A 19,502-nucleotide genomic window follows, 5' to 3' on the forward strand; every position below is an offset into this window, starting at 1 on the left:
TGATTCAGTATGTAGATAAAGAGAACCTCAGAGGCTACAGTCTCAGCTTCCAATGGGGAAGCTTTATACTTTCCCAGTATATCCTATAATGTACGATAGTGGGTTGGAGGATGGTGGAGTCAGTTATAATGTAGTACATTATGGGAACAGAGGCTCAGCCACAACAGAAGCTTTCAGAAATGACAACTTCATTACTTGCATAGCACAAAAAGTGCAAAATAGCAGGGGAAGAGATCCCATCATGGCCAGTCTTCCAGAGAGACCAATAACTCAGGTCAGGGTAGTAGTGGCACCTCTACAAACCCTACTGTATGTCAGAAGGGAGAGAGATGGCTGTACTGCCCAATAATTGTTATTTATATCTCAGGGAAATGGAGTTCCTGCTACTGAGCAAAAACCATGTATCAAGTAATCTTGGTGCAGAGTTCCCACTCTGAGAAGCAGCTGAACTGCTTGTTCCCAGTTTTGGGTTCAAGGTAGGATCAGGCCATTTCATTAGGCCTCCATTCTCTACCTTGTTGCAAGTGGAATGAAATGTAATTATATGGAAACATCTATACACAAAAAAAGGAGGAGGGTAAGTGAGGGCTGAGAGATGGTTGCTGAGCATGTCCCTGACCTCCCTAGCAAGGGTCCAGAAAGGGAAGACTTGTGAACCTTTCAAAGTCCAGAGATAAGTATTTCTCTTTTGGTTCTTCAGTAGCATCTAGCCTGGTGTTGAGTAACTAGAATTCAATAAATACTAGCAAATAGGGTATAGCCGCGACGGTGCAGTCTAGGAGGGGTGGGGGGGGGTGTGATGTTGGGCTCCCCAGGGCAGGGTGGAGATGCCATGATTGCTGATACAGGGCTGGGAAGCCCAGTACACAAATTCTCCCTCAGTGTCCCTTTCCCGTCCCCCAGGGACGCGATCACCTGTGGTTCCCTGGCCCCAGATGCTGAGACCCGCAGCTCACAGTGGCCTGGAGAGCCCTGACTGTCCAGTGGATTGTTGGGGACCCCCACCTCCTCCAAATTTCCATCCTGAACTTTCTGGAACAGCTTTCTCTGACAGTGCTGACGATGCAGAATTTCAGGTCCCTTATTTTCTGCTAGGTCTGTGGCCTGACCTGGGGCATCCCTTCCTGGGCAGTGCCCTCTTCCTTGGGGTCTTGATTTCTAGAGTAGTTGCCACTTTATCATTGGACCATAATTTTTTGGTTTTACTGGCCTTGTATGCTGGGAACCCACTTGTTTTATTTGGTGCTTAAATGTTTTTACAGCAGAAAATAAAAACAAGTTATTCTTAAAATATATATATGTATATATATATTAGCAAATAGACTAAATATTTCAGCAGACAGGCATGGAAATGACTACCCAATACCCAAAGGCTCAGTGGCAAAAAGATTCTTAAGTATTAGAATAAAATATATTTACGGTGATCGTGGAGATGCCCTCTCTGCAATGCACACCCACACACACATAAGTTCTGAGACCGGTTTTGAACAGCATGGTTTCTTGGGTGAATATAGTAGAGTGAATGATCTTTTCTTTGAAGGGCTTTGAGGCCAAGTATGCCTTATAGGCCTTCACAGTTGGCTCTGAAAAAGAAAAAACAAACAAAGCAGACCCTCATATAAGAATTGATTAATATTTAAATAAAAATACCTTGTTTAATCAACCAGATTGACTATAGAGTGTGTTCTAAAGATAAATCTTCATATTCTATTTAAAAGTTTTTTCCTTAGTGAATTTTATTTTTCTATAATGTCAATGACTTTAATATTAAAACAGACCTTTCCAGCCTATGCCAAGTATTCATTTGTGAATAATGTCCATACTTGATATCCCAGCGATGGAATCAGCAATCCACAGTGCTATGAAGGCACAGGGACCTGAATGGGATGTGTGTTGCCACTGAAACCAGAAAACAGAACAAGTCCCAATAGGAATACAGACTAGTTAACATTTAAAGCAGCAATAAGCAAAACAAGTAGTGGAATTAGACATTTAAGATAAAATCAGAATTGCCGTAGAAGTCAGTCAGAAGAATCCTAGGAGATGATTAATTATTTAGGCAGCATTTATGGAGGGTGAAGAATGGTCACCCTGGGTGAAAATCAGTTTTCTTTCCCCCAATCCTTCTCTTCCTTATGTAGTCTCACTCCCTGCCAATAGAGCCATCTACTTGATAGCCTAAGCCAAACCCTAGAGTCATCTTTAGCTCTTTCACCAACCTAATTCCTCAGCTCCCACAATCTTGTCCCAGATCAGTCATTGCCTCATACACATGCCACCCTCTTGGTAATGTATGCTAAAAATAGAAGGGAATTAGCCATGTTCTTGGTCAATCTATTAGATATATTCAATGGTTGCCAGTTAAGAATAGTTCCTTTACTGTCTGGAATCTATTGTAATTACTTATTTCTTCAAAATGAGATAGAATGTACAGGAAACCAAGAGACAGAGGTCATCAAATGCAATTCCTGACATTATCAGATATTATACACACTTCTCTATGCCTGAAGGTGGGAATATTCAATCAAATGAACAGTCTTTAATCTCTCAAAGATGGACGGCAAAGGGAGGCTTCTCAAAGAAGAATGGTCCTAGCCTCATAAGAATGCTTTCACTTTATAGTTAAAACTCAACATAGAAGGACAACCTTCCAAGAAAGAATGTTCTGAGCATTGGGATTTTCCTGAGATTAAGATGGAAGACCATTATAAACTCCAGTGAAAATTTCCTTCTTTTTTACAAAGGTAAAATGTCTCCTTATTTTTTAAGGAGATAGGCATCTCTAACTAAACAAACCAAATCAATAAAATTAGGCAAGATTTCTAGAATGATTGATTATTAATAGCAAATGATATTTAAAAATTATCCTGTGTCAGACATTGTTCTAAATTCTAGTGGATATGACAACAAACAAAAGAGATAAAAACTCCTCCTTGCAAGTTGCCTACATTTTTTTAAAATGGGAAATTTTATTCAGTCTGACAGGTTCACAATGGTCACCAGCCCTAGCTGGAGCATTTACTATAACAATACTTAGGACCAGTTTCTCTCATTTCCTAGGCCTAATGGTAGGGGTGCAGAGAGTAGCTGAGGCTTGTTGGCCTCCTGGTCCTTAGGCCTTCAAGTCACCACAGAGATGGGAAAAGGAAAGCATTCCCAACCCTGCTGAGATGTGATTCTGTGTTCAAATGCTACTGGCCTTATGAGAATGGAGTCCTGGAGATGCTGCCCTGACCCACTCTCATACCAAGGTCACAAGACATTCCTCCTCTCTGAACATCTGGGTGGCCTCCTCCTTGCTGAGGAGCTTGCGCGGGTGGTACATGGCAAAAAGCATCACATTGCAGAAGGCACAGACAGAACCTTTAATGAAAAAACTAAAACTACATATCCCACAAAAGAGCATTGTCATGTTATGTTCGACTTGTCTTGTTTTGGTTTGTTTCTGTGAGAAGTGAACATTTTTATTCGGCAGAATGCCTGAGATCACAGGCTTTATTTGGAGATTGATTACAAATTATTTCAAATGATTACCCCATCTCCAGATAGAGAAGATATTTATTATTTTTCCTAGCCAATATTCATTTCTATACTTGTAGCCATTTCAGTATTGTGTTAAAGAATGATGACTTTTTCCCTATGGGTTATATTTTGATGGTATGGTCAATCAATATTGAAAAAAATTTTGAAGAAGCTGGTGAAGCTGGTTACAGATTTATTCCAGTGATGGAGACTCAAAGAAGCTGGGTTTTCACTGTCTGCTATCCTGTCCATTAGTTCTCACTATCTGGAATCCTGACTCCTCCCTAGTTCCTGTCTGCCTTTCTCAGGATTCGATATATTCTGTGAGCTCACTAAATTATCCCATGATGTTTCCCTTTTGCTTAAGTTAGTTAGCTCTAATTCTCCCTCTTGGCAGCTAGAGATTCTTAATAGGTATGTCACAGGTTCTTGCAAAAGTTCCCCTTGCATTTCTTGGTCTCAGTACATGTCTTATAGTGTTGGGCAATAAGCATTGAGACAAGTATATTTTATTTAAAAATTAAAATGAAAACTGCACCAAAAGATGATGTCAGAATCATTCTCTAATGTATTCATATAAACTATTCCCTGTGATTAATGTAGGTAGTATCTAAATCTATTGCTTGGTCACAACACAAAGATGCCAGAAAATAATTTTGCTGGATAGTAAAAAGCTGCTGACTTGACACCAGGTTATTACAGCAATTACACAGCTGACATGCAGAAGCCTTGAAGATATGTGGCCCTTGGGATAGCAAACAAGTTTGAAATAAATGAAACTCAAACACTGGAATCGTGTTGATGGTCAGCATTACTCCTCTTGGCAAGAAAGCAGTTCCTTCTCTTCCAAGAAACGATTTGCATGACACTTGCTGTAGACATTACTTTCCTTCTGGTCACACATTAATTGACTACCCAGGTGCTCAGAGTACCACCAAGTGCTTATTAAAGAAAAAAAAAAAAAACCTTTCAAGAAAGCACAATGTAATCACAAACATGATTGCCTTGATAATAATTAATACCTCTGGGCTAGCCTGTAGCCAGAATCAATAATGGTTACTTTTCCATCTCAAATCTATAAAATTCCAGACATGATCCTTTCTCTACACCCCTTGCCATGAAAGCTAAAAGCAAAAATCTTTGTCAAATTCTTGATTCCGTATCTGTTGCAGGCACAATGCAAGAGATAAAACCTAATGAGTTTCTACAAACACAGCCAATTTGTTACCATTGACTGGTCACTTCAGTGAAAGAACCAGTCAATTTAATCAAATTGGCCAAACTGGCCTTAAGCTGAAGTGACAAATGGATGCAGTCAAAATAATCAAACAAAGTAAATAGACTGGGTGTATTCCCTTCAGTTTCTCTGTAATGGTTCTGAATCTTAAAATGTTTCTAATAAGCACTAATCTCTGCTGAGAGGAAAAGAGTTAATATTGGGGAACACAAAGCAAGATGCCTGCTCACCTCGGTGGTCAAAACCAATCATCTAAATGAGCAAAGCATGTAGGCAAATGAAATAAACCTTTTCCCCCCACCTCCTGACTGAGGGCATGCCCAGGAGTCCTACACCAGGCTTTCTAATCATTGGCATGTGAAGAATCCAGAAGAGACATTGCCCCCAGCCACAGTATAATTGGTTATATACATACAGTACAAACATGCTTTTACTGGACAGTGGAGACAGGCATGCGGAATTAGAAAACATACCCAGGTGACTCTGCCAGGACTGTAAGAAGAATAGACAGCAGAGAGAGCTTTCTAAAACCCCAGACAATCATGGTAATTCACTTCCAACTGTTGCCCTGTTGGCACTTTTCCTAAGCAGACAGGGGAGAGCTGCTGCATCTCTCAGATAACAAGGTAATTAATGTTAAAAAGGAAGACCATCTTGAGGAGGGTCAGTTGTAGCCTCAGAATTATAAAAAGGTAGAATTAAAAAGCCTTATTCCATTTGGTTATAACTTTTTTTCTAAGCCTTATTTTAAAGAGGTTTGAAAAGGCAGGGGTAGAGACGTGACTAAACAAAGGCTATTATAGGAAAATGGAATTCCTTTACTTTCAGACTCTTTCCATTATGGAACTTTTGTGAAGCCCCAATGGTATTTCATAACCTAACTTTCCAAAGTAAGTTACATTTACAGTTAAAACATAATATTGTAGAATCTGTTCAGAAACGCTTGTAGGGATGATATTACCCTTTCGATGAGCTGAGGTCAGGCCTCCTTTCCCCAGTCTGATTCTCTACTTCACAAGTGAACTCATAATTACCATTAGTCAATTGTTCAAACTTTGCTAATGGAGGGCACAAATTTTATATCATAACATTTGGTAAATTTTACCATCAGAAGAGAGTGATAGGCTTGGAGCTATATGGGATGATTATATGAGATGTAAACATCCTACAGTAAAAGGGAAAACTGAAAAAAAAAATTAATATCATTTCTGGTCTATGACATTGGTTTATAATAAATGGCAGTAGTAACTCATGTTTAATATTGAATAAATGGAATTATGCAGCCTTATACAAGAACTAAAAGAAACATGTGGTCTTGAGAAATACTAAACATGATAATGGTTAATATTTACTGAACATTTGCTATGTACCAGGTACTTGGATAAGCATTTTAACATATTAAATTTCAAAACAACCCCTGAAAGGTTATCATATTCATCCTCATTTTTAAAGATAAGAAAATTTAGGCACAGAGAGATTAAGCAATTTGACAAAAGTAACACAGCTGATAAGAGGAGGAGGTAGGATTTGAACTAAAAAAATTCTAGCTCCAGGATCCACACTTATTAATCATTAGATAGAGTTTTCCTTGAAATAAAACATCCAGATGTCTGTATAAATGAAATAATATTACAAAAACTGAGTTTTGAATATAATAGGTGACCAGGGTGATTTCCAATAAATCCTAAGTTTAATAGTATAAGGAAATTATTGTGGTATTATATAACTTCTATATATTAGTCTTTAAAATGTTAGTTCACATTCTTTAAAAACACATCTTTTTCTTTGATTCCCGGACCATGCGCCCCCTCCCCATATATCTTTTTTATCTATATACCTATATTTTACACATATATGTATCATTTTCATGCACACATTATTTTTTAATGGTTTTCTATCTAGAAACAGCAAATATATGTCTGGAATTTTTTTTTAATTAAAGAAGTTATGGTTTACAGAAAAAAATCATGCATAAAATAGAGGGTTCCCATATACTACCCTATTATTAGCACTTTGCATCGGTGTGGTACATTTGCTACAGTTGATGAAAACACATTTTTATAATTGTTATTATAAACAATAGTCCATGGTTTAACTTAGGGTTCCTCTCTGTGGATTTTAAAAAAAATATTCATTCTAGTAACATATATACAACCTAAAATGTCCCCTTTTAGCCACATTAAAATATATAACGCAAGGGTGCAAGGGTGGTTCAGTGGTAGAATGTTCGCCTTCCATGCGGGAGACCCAGGTTAGACTCCTGGGCCATGCACACTACCAAAAAAAATACATATATATAATACAGTGCTGTTAATTATGGTCATTTCACAAAGTTGTGCTACCTTCACTACCCTCCAATACCAAAGCTTTAGTAACATTCTGAATAGAAATTTGCAGTAATCCCTACTTCCATCCTGTCCCTAGGTAACCTATATTCTAGATTTTGACTATATGAGTTTGCTTATTCTAATTACTTCATCTCAGAGAGATAATATGGTATTTGTCTTTTTGTGCCTGGCTTATTTCACTCAATGTGATGTTCTTCAAAACTCATCCATGTTGTCATGTGTCAGCACTTTATTTCTTTTTGCGGCTGAATAGTATTCCATTATTCATACATACCACATTTTGTTTATCCATTCATCAGTTAATAGACACTTGGGTTGCTTCCATCTTTTTGCAATTGTGAATTATGCTGCTGTGAACATTTGTCTGCAAATATATATGTTCAAATGCTTGCTTTCATTTCTTTTGAATACTTATTTAGAATAGGGATTGCCAACTCATATAGGAATTCTATACTTAACTTTCTAAAGAATTGCTAAACTGGCTTTCACAGTAGCTGAAACGTTTCTCATTCTCACAGGCAATGGTGAGTACTCCTATTCCTCCATAACCTCTCTGATAGTTGTATTTTTCCAATTTTTAATCGTAGCCATTGTAGTGGATGTGAAATGGCATTCGTTGTATTCACAATTCTGTAATGGCTAATGATGCTGACCATCTTTTCATCTGTTTTATGGTCATTTGTATTTCTTCTTTGGAAAAATGTCTATTCTTTTTTTTTCCATTTTTAACTGGGTTTTTGTCTTTTTGTGGTTCAGTTGAAGTCTGGATATTAAAACCTCACCGGAATTGAGATTTCTGAATATATTCTTCCATTATGTAGGTTGTTGTTTTACTTTCATGATAAAGTCTACTGAGGTACAAGTTTTGACAAAAGTAACATATTTATCTAGTTTTGTTGTGCTTGTGCTTTAGGTACAAAATCTAAGAAACTGTTGCCATAAACAAGGTATGAAGATGCTGTCCTATGTTTTCTTCTATGAGTTTTGTAATTCTGGCACTTATATTTAGATCTTTGATTCATTTTGAGTTGATTTTTCTTTTTGTATGGTGTGACGTCTTGTTTGTTTATTTTTAATTTTTTGCTTTTGCAAATGGAGACCCAGTTTTCCCAGCACCATTTGTTGAAGAGATCATTCTTTCCCAATTGAGCGGGCTTTGCTTCCTTGTACTAATCTGTGAGCCATAAATTTTAGGATTGATTTGTAAACTCTCCATTTGATTCTATTGGCCTATATTTTTGTTCTAGTGCTAGTATCATGCTGTTTTAATTACTATGAATTTGAAATAAGATTTAAGATTAGGAAATGTGAGTCCTACAACTTTGTTCTCCTTTATGATGATGACTTTGGCTATTCAGAGCCCCTTACCCTTCCATATAAATTGAATAATTGACTTTTCCATTTATGCAAAGAACGCTTGGAATTTTGATTGAAATTATATTGACTCAGTAAATCCCTTTGTGTAGAATTAATATTTATTCTTCCAATCCAAAAACAGAAAATGTTCTTTCATTTGTTTGTGCTTTGGCTTTCTTTAAGCAATGTTTTGTACTTTTCTGTGTACATATCTGTGCTGGTTTGAAATGTTAGGTACCCCAGGAAAGCCATGTTCTTTTAATCCTAATCAAATCTTGTGGGGGCCAACCTATTGTTTAGGGTGAGACCTTTTGATTAGATTGCTTCCATGGAGATGTGACCCCACCCATTCAAGTTGGGAGAGTTCATGGAGAGAGAAAGAGTTCAGACATCACAGAGAGCAGAGAGATGGAACCAGGTGACAAATGTTTGCAGATGCTAAGCTAAGAGACAAAACCCAGAGCTGCCCCAGAGAAGCTAAGTATGAAACCACAGATGCTTAGAGAAAAAGCCACTGGAATCAGAGTCATCTGAAACCAGAAACCAGGAGAGGACAGCAGATGTCACCATATGCCTTCCTATGTGACTGAGAAATGTGATGTCATGGATAACATCAGTCTTTTCTTCAGAGCCAAGGTGTCCTCGTGTGGATGCCTTAGTTTAGACATTTTCACTGACTTAGTTCTGTAAATTTGTAAGTTCATAAATCCCCTTTGTAAAAGCCACTCCATTTCTGGCATTTTGCATTCCAGCTGCATTAGCAAACTGAAACAATGCACTTTATATCTGTGGTTAGATTTATTCTTTGATATTTGATTCTTTTAGTTGTTATTGGAAATGGTATATTTCTCTTGATTGTTTTTTCTTCCAATTGTCCACTGTTTGTTTATAGAAACATTGCTGAATTTTTTTGGTGTTGCTCTTGTATCCTGCCACATTGCTGAATTCATTTATTAGCTCTAGGACTAAATTCAAGGTGGGCCTTAATTTGCTTACTGGCATTGTTCAGGATGAGACATTTTGGGAAAAGTTCAGACACTTGGAGAGAGAAATGTCCAGGAAACAGAAATGCTTGGTATCTACCAAGCAAGGACCTATAGGCAGAAAGAGCCAGAGTCTGGGGATACCCAAGGGAAGCTAAGAGATGAAATCCAGAGCTTGCCCTGGAAAACTAAGAGAGGATCCACAGATGCTTAAAGAGAGAAACTCCTCAGAGTCACTAAGAGGGAATCCACAGGGCACAGAGAGAATGCCACTGGAAACAGAAACTGAGAGCAATGAACCAGGAGCAAGAACCAACAGACACTCCCATGGGTTTTCCCAACTGACAGAGTTGTTCTGATTCCTGTGTACTTTTGGTCAGAGTCCAAATATCATCTTGCATATAGAAGCCTTATTTTCATGGTCTTAGAACTATAAATTTGTAACCTAAGAAATCTGCTTTGTAAATGCCAATCCAAAAATAAAAACAAAAAAAGAGAAAAAAAAGAAATAAAAAAATACCAATTCATTTCTGGTATATTGCATTTTAGCAGCTGTAGCAAACTGAAACAATGCCCTTTATCATGTTGAGGAAACTTCATTTTATTCCTAGTTTTCAAAGCATTTGTATCAAGATGGGGTGCTGGATTTTATCAAATACACTTTCTTCATCAATTGAGAGGATCATTCGGTTTTTACTTCATTCTGTTAATGCGGTATATTACATTACTTGATTTTCTTATGTTGAACCATGCTTCATCATGGTGTATAATTCTTTAAATGTGCTGTTAGCTTCAATTTACAAGTATTTTGCTGAAATTTTTTGCATCTATATTCATGACAGTTATTGGTCTGTACATTTCTTGTGATATCTTTAGGTGGCTTTGGTATGTGTGTGACTTGGGCCTTGTAGAGTAAATTAAGGAGTGTTACCTCTTCTTCAATCTTTGGAAGATTTTGATCAGGATAGGTGTCAATTCTTCTTGGGATATTTGGTAAAATTCCCCTGTGAAGCCATGTGGTCCTCAGCTTTTCTATGTTGGTAGATTTTTTTTTATTATCGATTTAATCTCTTTGCAAGTTTTTTGTTAATCGAGATCTTCTGTTTCATCTTGAGTCAGTGTAGATAATTTTTGGGTTTCTAAGACTTTTTCTACTTAATCTAAATTATCTAATTTTTGTCATACAGTTGTTCATAGCATTATTCTCTTATAGTGCTTTTTATTTCAGTGGAGTCAGTAGTAATGTCTCTCTTTTCATGTCAGATTTTAGTTATTTACACTCTGTCTCTTTTTTCTTCATCAGTTTAGCTGCAATTTTGCCAATTTTATTGATCTGTTCAAAGAAACACCATTTGCTTTGTTGATTCTTTTTCTTTTTTTAGTTTTCACTTCATCTATCTCCACTCTAATTGTTTGTATTTCCTTCTTTCTGCTCACTTTGCATTTAGTTTGTTCTTTTTTTCTAGCTCCTCCTGTTTTCACCCTAGGTCTCTAATTGGAAATCTCTTTTCTTTTTTAATGTAATCATTTAGAGCTAAAATTTCCTTCTTAGCACTGCCTTTTCTTAAACTTCTGGTATGTTATATTTTCATTTTCATTTTCCTCATGATATTTCCTTATTTCCCTCGTGATTTTTTTGTTCTTTAACCCATTTTTTTTTCTTAAAAGTATATTGTTTAATTTTCACGTATTTGTTAATTTTCCATTTCTCCTCTGTTATTGATTTCTAGATTCATTTGATTCTGGTCAGAGAAGATAACTTATATGATTTCAATTTTTTTTTTTTTAATTTATTGAGATTTGTTTTGTGACCTAAGGTATGGTCTATCCTGGAAAATGAGCCATGGGCACTCAGAAAGAATGTGTATTCTGTTGTTGTTGTGTGAAGTGTTCTATATATGTCTGCAACGTCAAGTTGGTTTAAAGTATTGTTCAAGTGTTTATTGCCTTATTGATCTTCTGTCTAGATGTTATAGCCATTATTGAAAATGATGCGTTAAAATCTACTATTAATGTGTTACCATCATATAGTCCCTCCAAATTTGTTCATATTTGGTTCATATTTTGAGGACTCTGCTATTGGGTGGATATATGCAACAATTATATCTTATTGAATTGACCCCTTTATCAAAATATGTTTTTATTCCTCATAATAATTTTTGACTTAAAATCTATTTTATCTGCTATTAGTATAGCTCCCCCTGTTCTTTGTTGGTTATACTTGCATGGCATATATATTTTTCCATCATGTCACTTTGAACCTACTTATATTTTTGAATTAACAGTGCATCTCTTTTAAACAGAAAATAACTGGGTCATGCTTTTTTTATCCATTCTGCCTATCTTTGCCTTTTGACTGGAAAATTTAAGCCATTTACTTTTAAAGTCAATACTGATAATGCAGTACTTTCTTCTACTATTTTGCTATTTAGTCCTTGTATCTCATAAATTGTTTGTCCTTCATTTCTTCCATTGTCGCCTAATTACATATATATATATTTTAATTTTTTGTATTATATCATATTGAGTACTTTCTCTTTTCTATATGTACATATTTTTCATACATTTTCCTTGCAGTTACCATGGGGTTAAAATTTAACATCTTAATTATATAACAATCATATTTGATTTGATACCAACTTGACTTCAATAGCATACACATACACTTTTCCTATACCCCTCCATTCCCCACCCTTTTTTGGTACCTGTTGTCAATTAGATCTTTGTACAGTGAATGTCCAATACCATAGATTTATCATTAACTTTTATGCATTTGCATTTTAGTGCCTGTTAGAAGTAGGAAGTGAAGTTGCATACCAAAAGAAAAAAAAATGCAATACCCAAATATTTACCTTTAATGAAGGTCTTTATTTCTTTATGCCATTTTTAACCATTGTCTAGTGTCCTTACTTTTCAGTCTGAAGAATTTCCTTTAGCATTGCTTATAGGGCAGGTCTGGTGATGATGCATTCTGTCAGTTTTTGTTTATTGGGGAATATCTTAATCTCTGCCTCATTTTTCAAATAAGATCTTTCTGGATATAAAGTTCTTGGTTGACAATTGTTTACTCCCAGCACATTAAGCATTTCAACACATCGGCTTCTTTTCCATGGTGTCTGATGAAAGATCGGAACTTAATATAATTGAGATTCCCTTGTACATGCATATTGTTTTCTTCTTGCAACTTTCAGAACTCTCTCCTTGTCCTTCACATTTGGCAGCTTGATCAGTATGTGACAGTGCGTGGTGGTTTGGATATGTATGTTCTTAAACTTAATCCATTTCTGGGTGTGTGAACCCATGGCAAGTAGGATCTTTCAATGAGGCTTCCATATACATTGCATCTGACAGTGGAGCTGAGGAAGACAGATTACTAGTTGTCAGCCACAGACAACTTTCTTTAGGAAGAAAGCATTGCCTTGATGATCACTTGCTTCCGACTTTCTTTAAGCCTCAAAATCATGTGTGAATAAATTATCATTGCTTATGCCATCCCATTGCATGGTACTCTCTTGGGCAGCCTAGGAGACTAAAGGACAGCTCTTATTTTTCTTGAAGTTTACCCTGTCTGGTGTTGTTTTCACTACCTGGATGTGCATAGTCATCTCTTTTGCTAAGTTCGGGACATTTTTAATTATTATTTTTCTGAATATTCCTTCTGCCCCTTTCTCTCTTCTCATTCTAGGACTCTGTTAATGCATATATTGGCAAGCTTGACAGTATCCCAGAGGTCTTTTAAGCTATTTTTGCTCTTTATTATTTCCTTTTCTTTCTCCTTCTCAGCCTTTCTCATTCAATTGTATTGTCTTCAAGTTCACTGATTCTTTCTTCTGACAGCTCCAATCTGCTGTTGAAATCCTCCTTGGAACTTTTTCACTTCAGTTATCATGGTCTTCAAATCTAGTAGTTCCAGTAGTTCTGTTTGGTTCCTATTTTCTTTTTTGGATTCCATTTGCTAGTATTTTGTTGGGAATTTTTGCATTTATGTTCACCAGGGAGATTGGTGTTTAGTTTTTCTTTCTTGTGGCATCTTTATCTGATTTTGGTATTAGAGCGATGTTAGCTTCATAAAATGAGTTAGGCAGTGCTCCTTTTTCCTCATTTATTTTATTTAGTTTATAGTATTCAAGATAACACCATACAAACACAAGCATTCTTACTATATGATCATTCTATTCTTGATATATAACTCACAATATCATCACATACTTGTATATTCATCATCATGATCATTTCTTAGAACATTCACATCAATTCAGAATTGGTTCCTTTTTAAAATTTATATCTTTATTGAGATTCTCATGTTTTTCTTTCATTGATTTCCTCTTATCTTTTAGTTCTTTCTCTGTATTCTCCTCATCTTGAGCATATTGAGTGTTTCCCTGATATACTTTACTTCCTTCTCTGTGTTCTTCTTATATCCTAAGCATAAAGACTTTTTTTTTATGTCATTGTCTAGTATGTCCACAGTCTGGTTTTCTTTGCTGATACATTTTTCATTTTTATACTCCTTCTTTATCTGGGCCATAATTTTCTGGCCAATTGTCTGGTAATCTTTTTTTTTTTTTTTTTTTTGGTACTCTGCACATTTAATTTTTTAAAATATTAACTCTGGAGGGCAGGTCATAGTGGCTTAGCAGGCAGAGTTCTCGCCTCCCATGCCGGAGACCCAGGTTCGATTCCTGGTTCCTGCCCATGCAAAAATAAAATAAAATAAAATAAAATAACTCTGGAATTTGTTCCCTGAAATTTCTGTTTCTTGAGTTTTTGATGAGTTGTGATATGACAGAGAATTTCTTGAATATCAAAAGGTAATGAAAACAAAACAACAACAACAACAAAAAGGTAATGAAAGCAAGCAAACTTAAGCAAAAATCACCATTTATCATCTTTACACATCGGCTTTGCATTGGCTGGTGCTCTCTGGCAGAATTCAACCTTCCTATCAGGCAGGTTAGCCCAAGCAAATGCAAAATGCAGGGTTCTCCCTGTACTTTTTATGCTTGTATCTGGTCCTGGGCTCTTGCCTGCCAGTAGCCTTAAGAGTTTCTCTTATTTACAGTAGTTTGAATGCCTTGTCTACATCCCAGGAAACAGGCCGTCTCTCTATTCAGTGTGTCCCATTACAAGATTTAAAGCCAGTAAGACTTTGTCCTTTCCTGTCTACCTCAATTGTTTCTTAAACTTCTTTCATTGTCTCAAAATGATTTTGCCTGGAATATCAAGTCAGGGAGGAGAGCACACTGGAGAGGAGTTTCCAAAGTCAATCTTTCCCAGACTAAACATGGCCAAGGTCCCACAAAAGAAGTGGTGGGCAGCTCCAAACTGCCTTGGGGAATGAATAAGGGAGGGGTCAGCAAGGATATCAGGAGCCCCTTCCAATGGATCCTCAAAGTTGTGCTTTCTTGACATGACACATCTGCTTCACAAATGCAGCCCCACAAATGCCCTCCACAGCTCTGAGGAAGCATATACCATCTTTAAATCTCCCCTACTGCCTCTTATAACTTTTGCCTCTTATAACTGAGCCCCTAATGACTGGAAGTTGTTAATGAAAAGCAGTCATCTTTCCCAGATCTTGAGGAAGTAGACTTATATGTACCTCTCCAGCACCAGCAATCTGTGCCAGGTTTTGGACCCCACTGCTATGTGTTGCAAGAGTGGGAGTGGGTTGTCGTAACAGCCTCAGAAAGTGAATAAATACTGGTATTTATCGTAACTCAGCAGCTTCTTCATTCCATACTTTCCCAGAGGTTGTAAAGTGTTCTACTGGACTCTGGAGATTCAATATAGTTGGTTCAGATAGTGTCTCTGCCTATTTAACAGTTGTTTTTGTGGAGGGACTGATTCTTGGATCTTTCTACCCTGATATCTTCCCCCAAAACCTGTCTAGAAATTTCTATGAAAGGGGTTTTAGTTTCTGCTTTATACTTGTCACTAATATCTATTTTCCTCATGAGCATCGATACTTCTAATCATACAATATAATTGATCCATTTGGATTTGGAGAACACTCTTAAAAATGACAAAATTTTATATGCTTCTAAAGATTGAGTTTCAAACCCCAGCTACAAACTGTGCCTACCTTAGAGAACAGCAATTTCAATTGTTTTCTTTAATAATCTGGTAAATAGAGAACAAATTAGGATTCGGGAAATTTGGACTTCAACCCTAAATCCATGGTGGACTAGTATCAATTACATTAGATGTTTTGAAAAATATCTCTCTTAAGGCATGTTAATGACTAGGATAAGAGCAACTGTAGCTTGTAGTCATCCTGCCAAGTTCTCAGCCCTCATGCATATACAAGTACACTCAGGAAACCATCAATATCACAACAGTTAAGCAGCAAAGAGAAAAAGGAGTGATTCATAAAAGGTCCCTGAATATTTTTAGATTTTTTCCAAGTCTAACATCATTTCGATCAACATCACGTAAAAAAAAAAAAAAAAATAAAGAGCTCACAAATTGAGGTGTGCTAAAATGCCCAAAATGTAGAAAGTTTGTACAAAGCATTCTTATCCAGGAGAAGGCTTGCCTCATTAATTTGTTGGTGATGGCAACTGAAGAAGACAGCAGAGCAAAGGGGTTGGAAAGCTCAAGGAACGATTACAACAAGTCAAGAGTAAGATGGGTTGTGACAGAGATGATCTATAAAGGAAAGAGAAGACATGGAAATCAGTGACACAGATGGGAAGTGACAGGAAGAAACTTTTTGGGGCTGTAAATGAAATCGGTGGGAAAAGAAGTAGAACATGCACTGGAGGGAAAACACCGAATTATGGGATGATGCCCCAGAAATCTTAGCATAGCAATGTCATCTCCCAGTCAATGGAGCAGGTTGAGATTTATTATACATCCTATTGCCTTTCTCATCCTGTCCTCAGAGAAGCAGCAAAGTCAATTTTAACTAGAAAATTAACCAACCCTTTTATTTTTTGCCCGCTCTTCGCTTTTTAAATTAGTGAGAAAATGTAAATGTAAATTTTTCCCTCAGTGACCATATCCTCCCAGAATGGTGACACATTAGGAAATCCTGGTGAGAAAATTTAATTCTGTGTTTTCGTCTTTTCGTTGGGGTTGATGTCCCTTTGAAGGTGCTAATGGACCCTCCTCTCCTGCTCAGAATCTAGTGCATTTCCCTCTAACTCTTTTCTATAAAAGGTCTTTTAAAATAAAAATATCTGGGATGTGAATGCCTCAACTTATTCCCTGTGCTTGAAACCTCAGGTGTTTCTTGTTGGTATTTTCCCTGTAGATCCTGTTAACAGATTGTATGTAGTGGGAGGCCCCTGACTCTGAAATCTAGGTCACAAACTGATTGCTCCTTGCTCAGCAGCCATTCTGTTTCTAGGGACAGCCCCTCTCCACTTTGAATTAAAAAGATTTAACACATCTCTAAATACTGTGAAATGTTGCAGAATTATGCAGCCAGTTCAATGGGAGTCCATCAGCTCACACTTTTTGAATGTTGGACAGCCTAGAGCTGTGGCCATTCTACACTCTACCCCATGCAGTCTAGCTTTTAAATGAGTAACCAAATAAATACTTAACATGCTGTGTGCTCAATGCTTCCTTTCTTAGTTTCTTCATAATGGATGCTTTAAGATGAAGAAAAATAGTAGTTCAGGGAGTAGATTTGGGTAAAGCTTTTGAAACAGAAAAATTGTATTTGATGCTTTGACACAGATATTTAATAGAACATGCACACATGCTACATATGTTTTAAGTAACTAAAAGACAGAGATTAAAAGCAAACAAAATTCAGAGATCTGGTAATATCCTAAAGTACTTCTGTACCTACTATAAAATGGCTGCTTCGCAACAAAGCACAAGATGGGTGAGGGATGAGGTTTATGACAAAAGGTTTTCTTTAATGTGCACTTTAAGCTTCTGAACAAAATGGAATGTTCCCTTGGAAAAATGAATGTGATTGCAGTGCATGAAAAGCTGTGCTCATGAATTAGATGCTAAGAGCTCCTCACCTCATCATCCACTAAATATTGGCTTGGCATGGCAGTAGTTACCAAAATACATACATACATATATATAAGTTTGAGCTAGTTTATCTAGGTCACTCACCCTTACTCCCAGCTTCCGGAAGTAAGAAAGAAAAGAAATGCTCTGTGACTAAATGTCCACATTCCTAATGTGAAGAAGAAGTCGTTAGACAGAGATGAGAATCTGGTGGCCTCCCTCAGGTTTCGCTTTGAGAGTGTCACACTATGGGATCAATTCTACAATTTGTTTGTCTGCCAGATGTAAGAGAAAACATCAGGAAGCCTATAACTGCTTTCACAAATTGTGGGGAGAATTTCCCAAATGAGTGAAGAGTGCAACTTGCAGGAGGATTGCTAACGTGATGTTGCACCACAGAGGAGACAGGAGCAAGAAGCTGGAGTGAAGTAGCAGAAAAAACAGCGGAGGATATGTCAGTGCCTAAGAGAGAATAAGGTGGAGGTGATGCAGAGAGCACCAGGTAACATTCACACTCATTACTAGTAGTGTCTGCACGAGAAACGGACAATCCCAAAGCTCAGAAGTGGTCAGAGTAGGGACACTGTTGCCTGCGATTGGCTATTGGGAAATACAAAGGAGAATCAGAGAAGATAGCCTTTTCAAATAAGAGGGTACATGTTTCTTTCTATTCTTCACCCATTTCAGTTCTATTGGCTGTACCCTTCTAACAAGAGTCACAAGCCCTAGGGACAAAATATTGGGCTTGTGACTCTCTAACAAGAGTCACAAGCCCACAAGACTCTTGTATAAGATGCTTGCATAGTTGACTTGGTTCTTTATGCCATTTGATATCATTTCCAATGAAAATAAGACATGTAGGCTGGGAAAGAGAAGAATTATTGGCCACATATTTAAACTGACCTCATTATATAGCCTCATGATTGACTCAATTTTTATCCATTGTGTTTTTTTACCGTTTTAGTGGGAAAATAAATATCTAAAAATCCTAAAACTACTTTTAAATCATGTACTTAAAAGGATAATAGGTATTTTTTGGATTCATAACATTGATTTCCTTTGGGGGAAAAACAGAAAAACAGATCATTTGTACTTTTAAAAATCATATAAAAATTCAAAAATTTGAGCATGAAATAAGAAAAATGTATCAAAATAATTTTAATTTGATAATTCAATTTTTGAAAGTTCACAAAATAAGATTAATGTCAGCAAATTCTATTTATTCTTTATTTTAAAATTATGACTTTGGAATTTCTAAAAACAATTTATTATTATTTCAGAAGAATCAATAATAAATTGTTCAATCAAAAATAGCAAATGTGTAAAATTAGTTAAGTTCCATTTAAGAAAATTCATAACAGATAATAATAAACATACACAGGTGGAGAATGGTGAAATATTGATCAAACTCAATCAAAAGAGAAACAAAGTATGGCTCTACAATCCCTTATCTGAATCCTTAGCTTCAGTGGGTTTTTGCATATGTTATATAATGTTTCCATCCATACTCTGTAATTTATTATATTTTTGTTTATCAACATTCACACCAACCAAGATGAATACCAGTATCAGTGTCAACATTACTTTAGGTCAGATTTTGCCATCAAATGGGATTTGTTGCTAAACTTAAAAGGAAAAAAAAGCATTTTTCACAATTTTCTGTACTGCAGAATTGCAAAGAAGGAATGATGTACCTGCATTTTACACACGCACACGAAACTAAGAGCTTCATTGATGACACATACTTTGTGTACCATAGACACAAATCTAAGAAATGTGATAATTCAATGGGAACATAATGAGGGAAGGTCTACATTGGCCTCAATTAAAGAGGATTCTATAGCTACCAGTTCTATGCCAATAAGTTAATGACTGAGTTCTGTAGGTTGGAAGAGAAGAATAGTGTTCAAATGTAATTTTATAAGATGCAAACATTTGAATGATTGTGAAAAAAATGGTTTTAGAATTCTAAACACTTCTTCAAAAAGATATTGAGAAATGCATTGCCTAATCCACTGAAGAGATTTTCATTCTTGAAATGCCATATCTTGCAGGCCAGAGATCACAGTGGATGATAGC

At 36.4% G+C, this 19,502-nt stretch overlaps 1 long non-coding RNA gene across 2 annotated transcripts in view; it reads right to left on the reverse strand.

Annotated features, from left to right (window-relative positions):
• Positions 1–1,424: 1,424 nt before the first annotated feature.
• Positions 1,425–19,502, reverse strand: part of LOC143647949 (uncharacterized) — a 49,787-nt gene continuing 31,709 nt past the window's right edge. For both annotated transcript variants that reach the window (XR_013158271.1, XR_013158270.1), the window contains one exon: positions 1,425–1,583. This is a non-coding gene — a long non-coding RNA (uncharacterized LOC143647949). The remainder of the gene's footprint in view (positions 1,584–19,502) is intronic.

The sequence above is a fragment of the Tamandua tetradactyla genome, chromosome 10 (genome assembly GCF_023851605.1).
Source record: "Tamandua tetradactyla isolate mTamTet1 chromosome 10, mTamTet1.pri, whole genome shotgun sequence".
Classification (NCBI taxonomy): domain Eukaryota; kingdom Metazoa; phylum Chordata; class Mammalia; order Pilosa; family Myrmecophagidae; genus Tamandua; species Tamandua tetradactyla.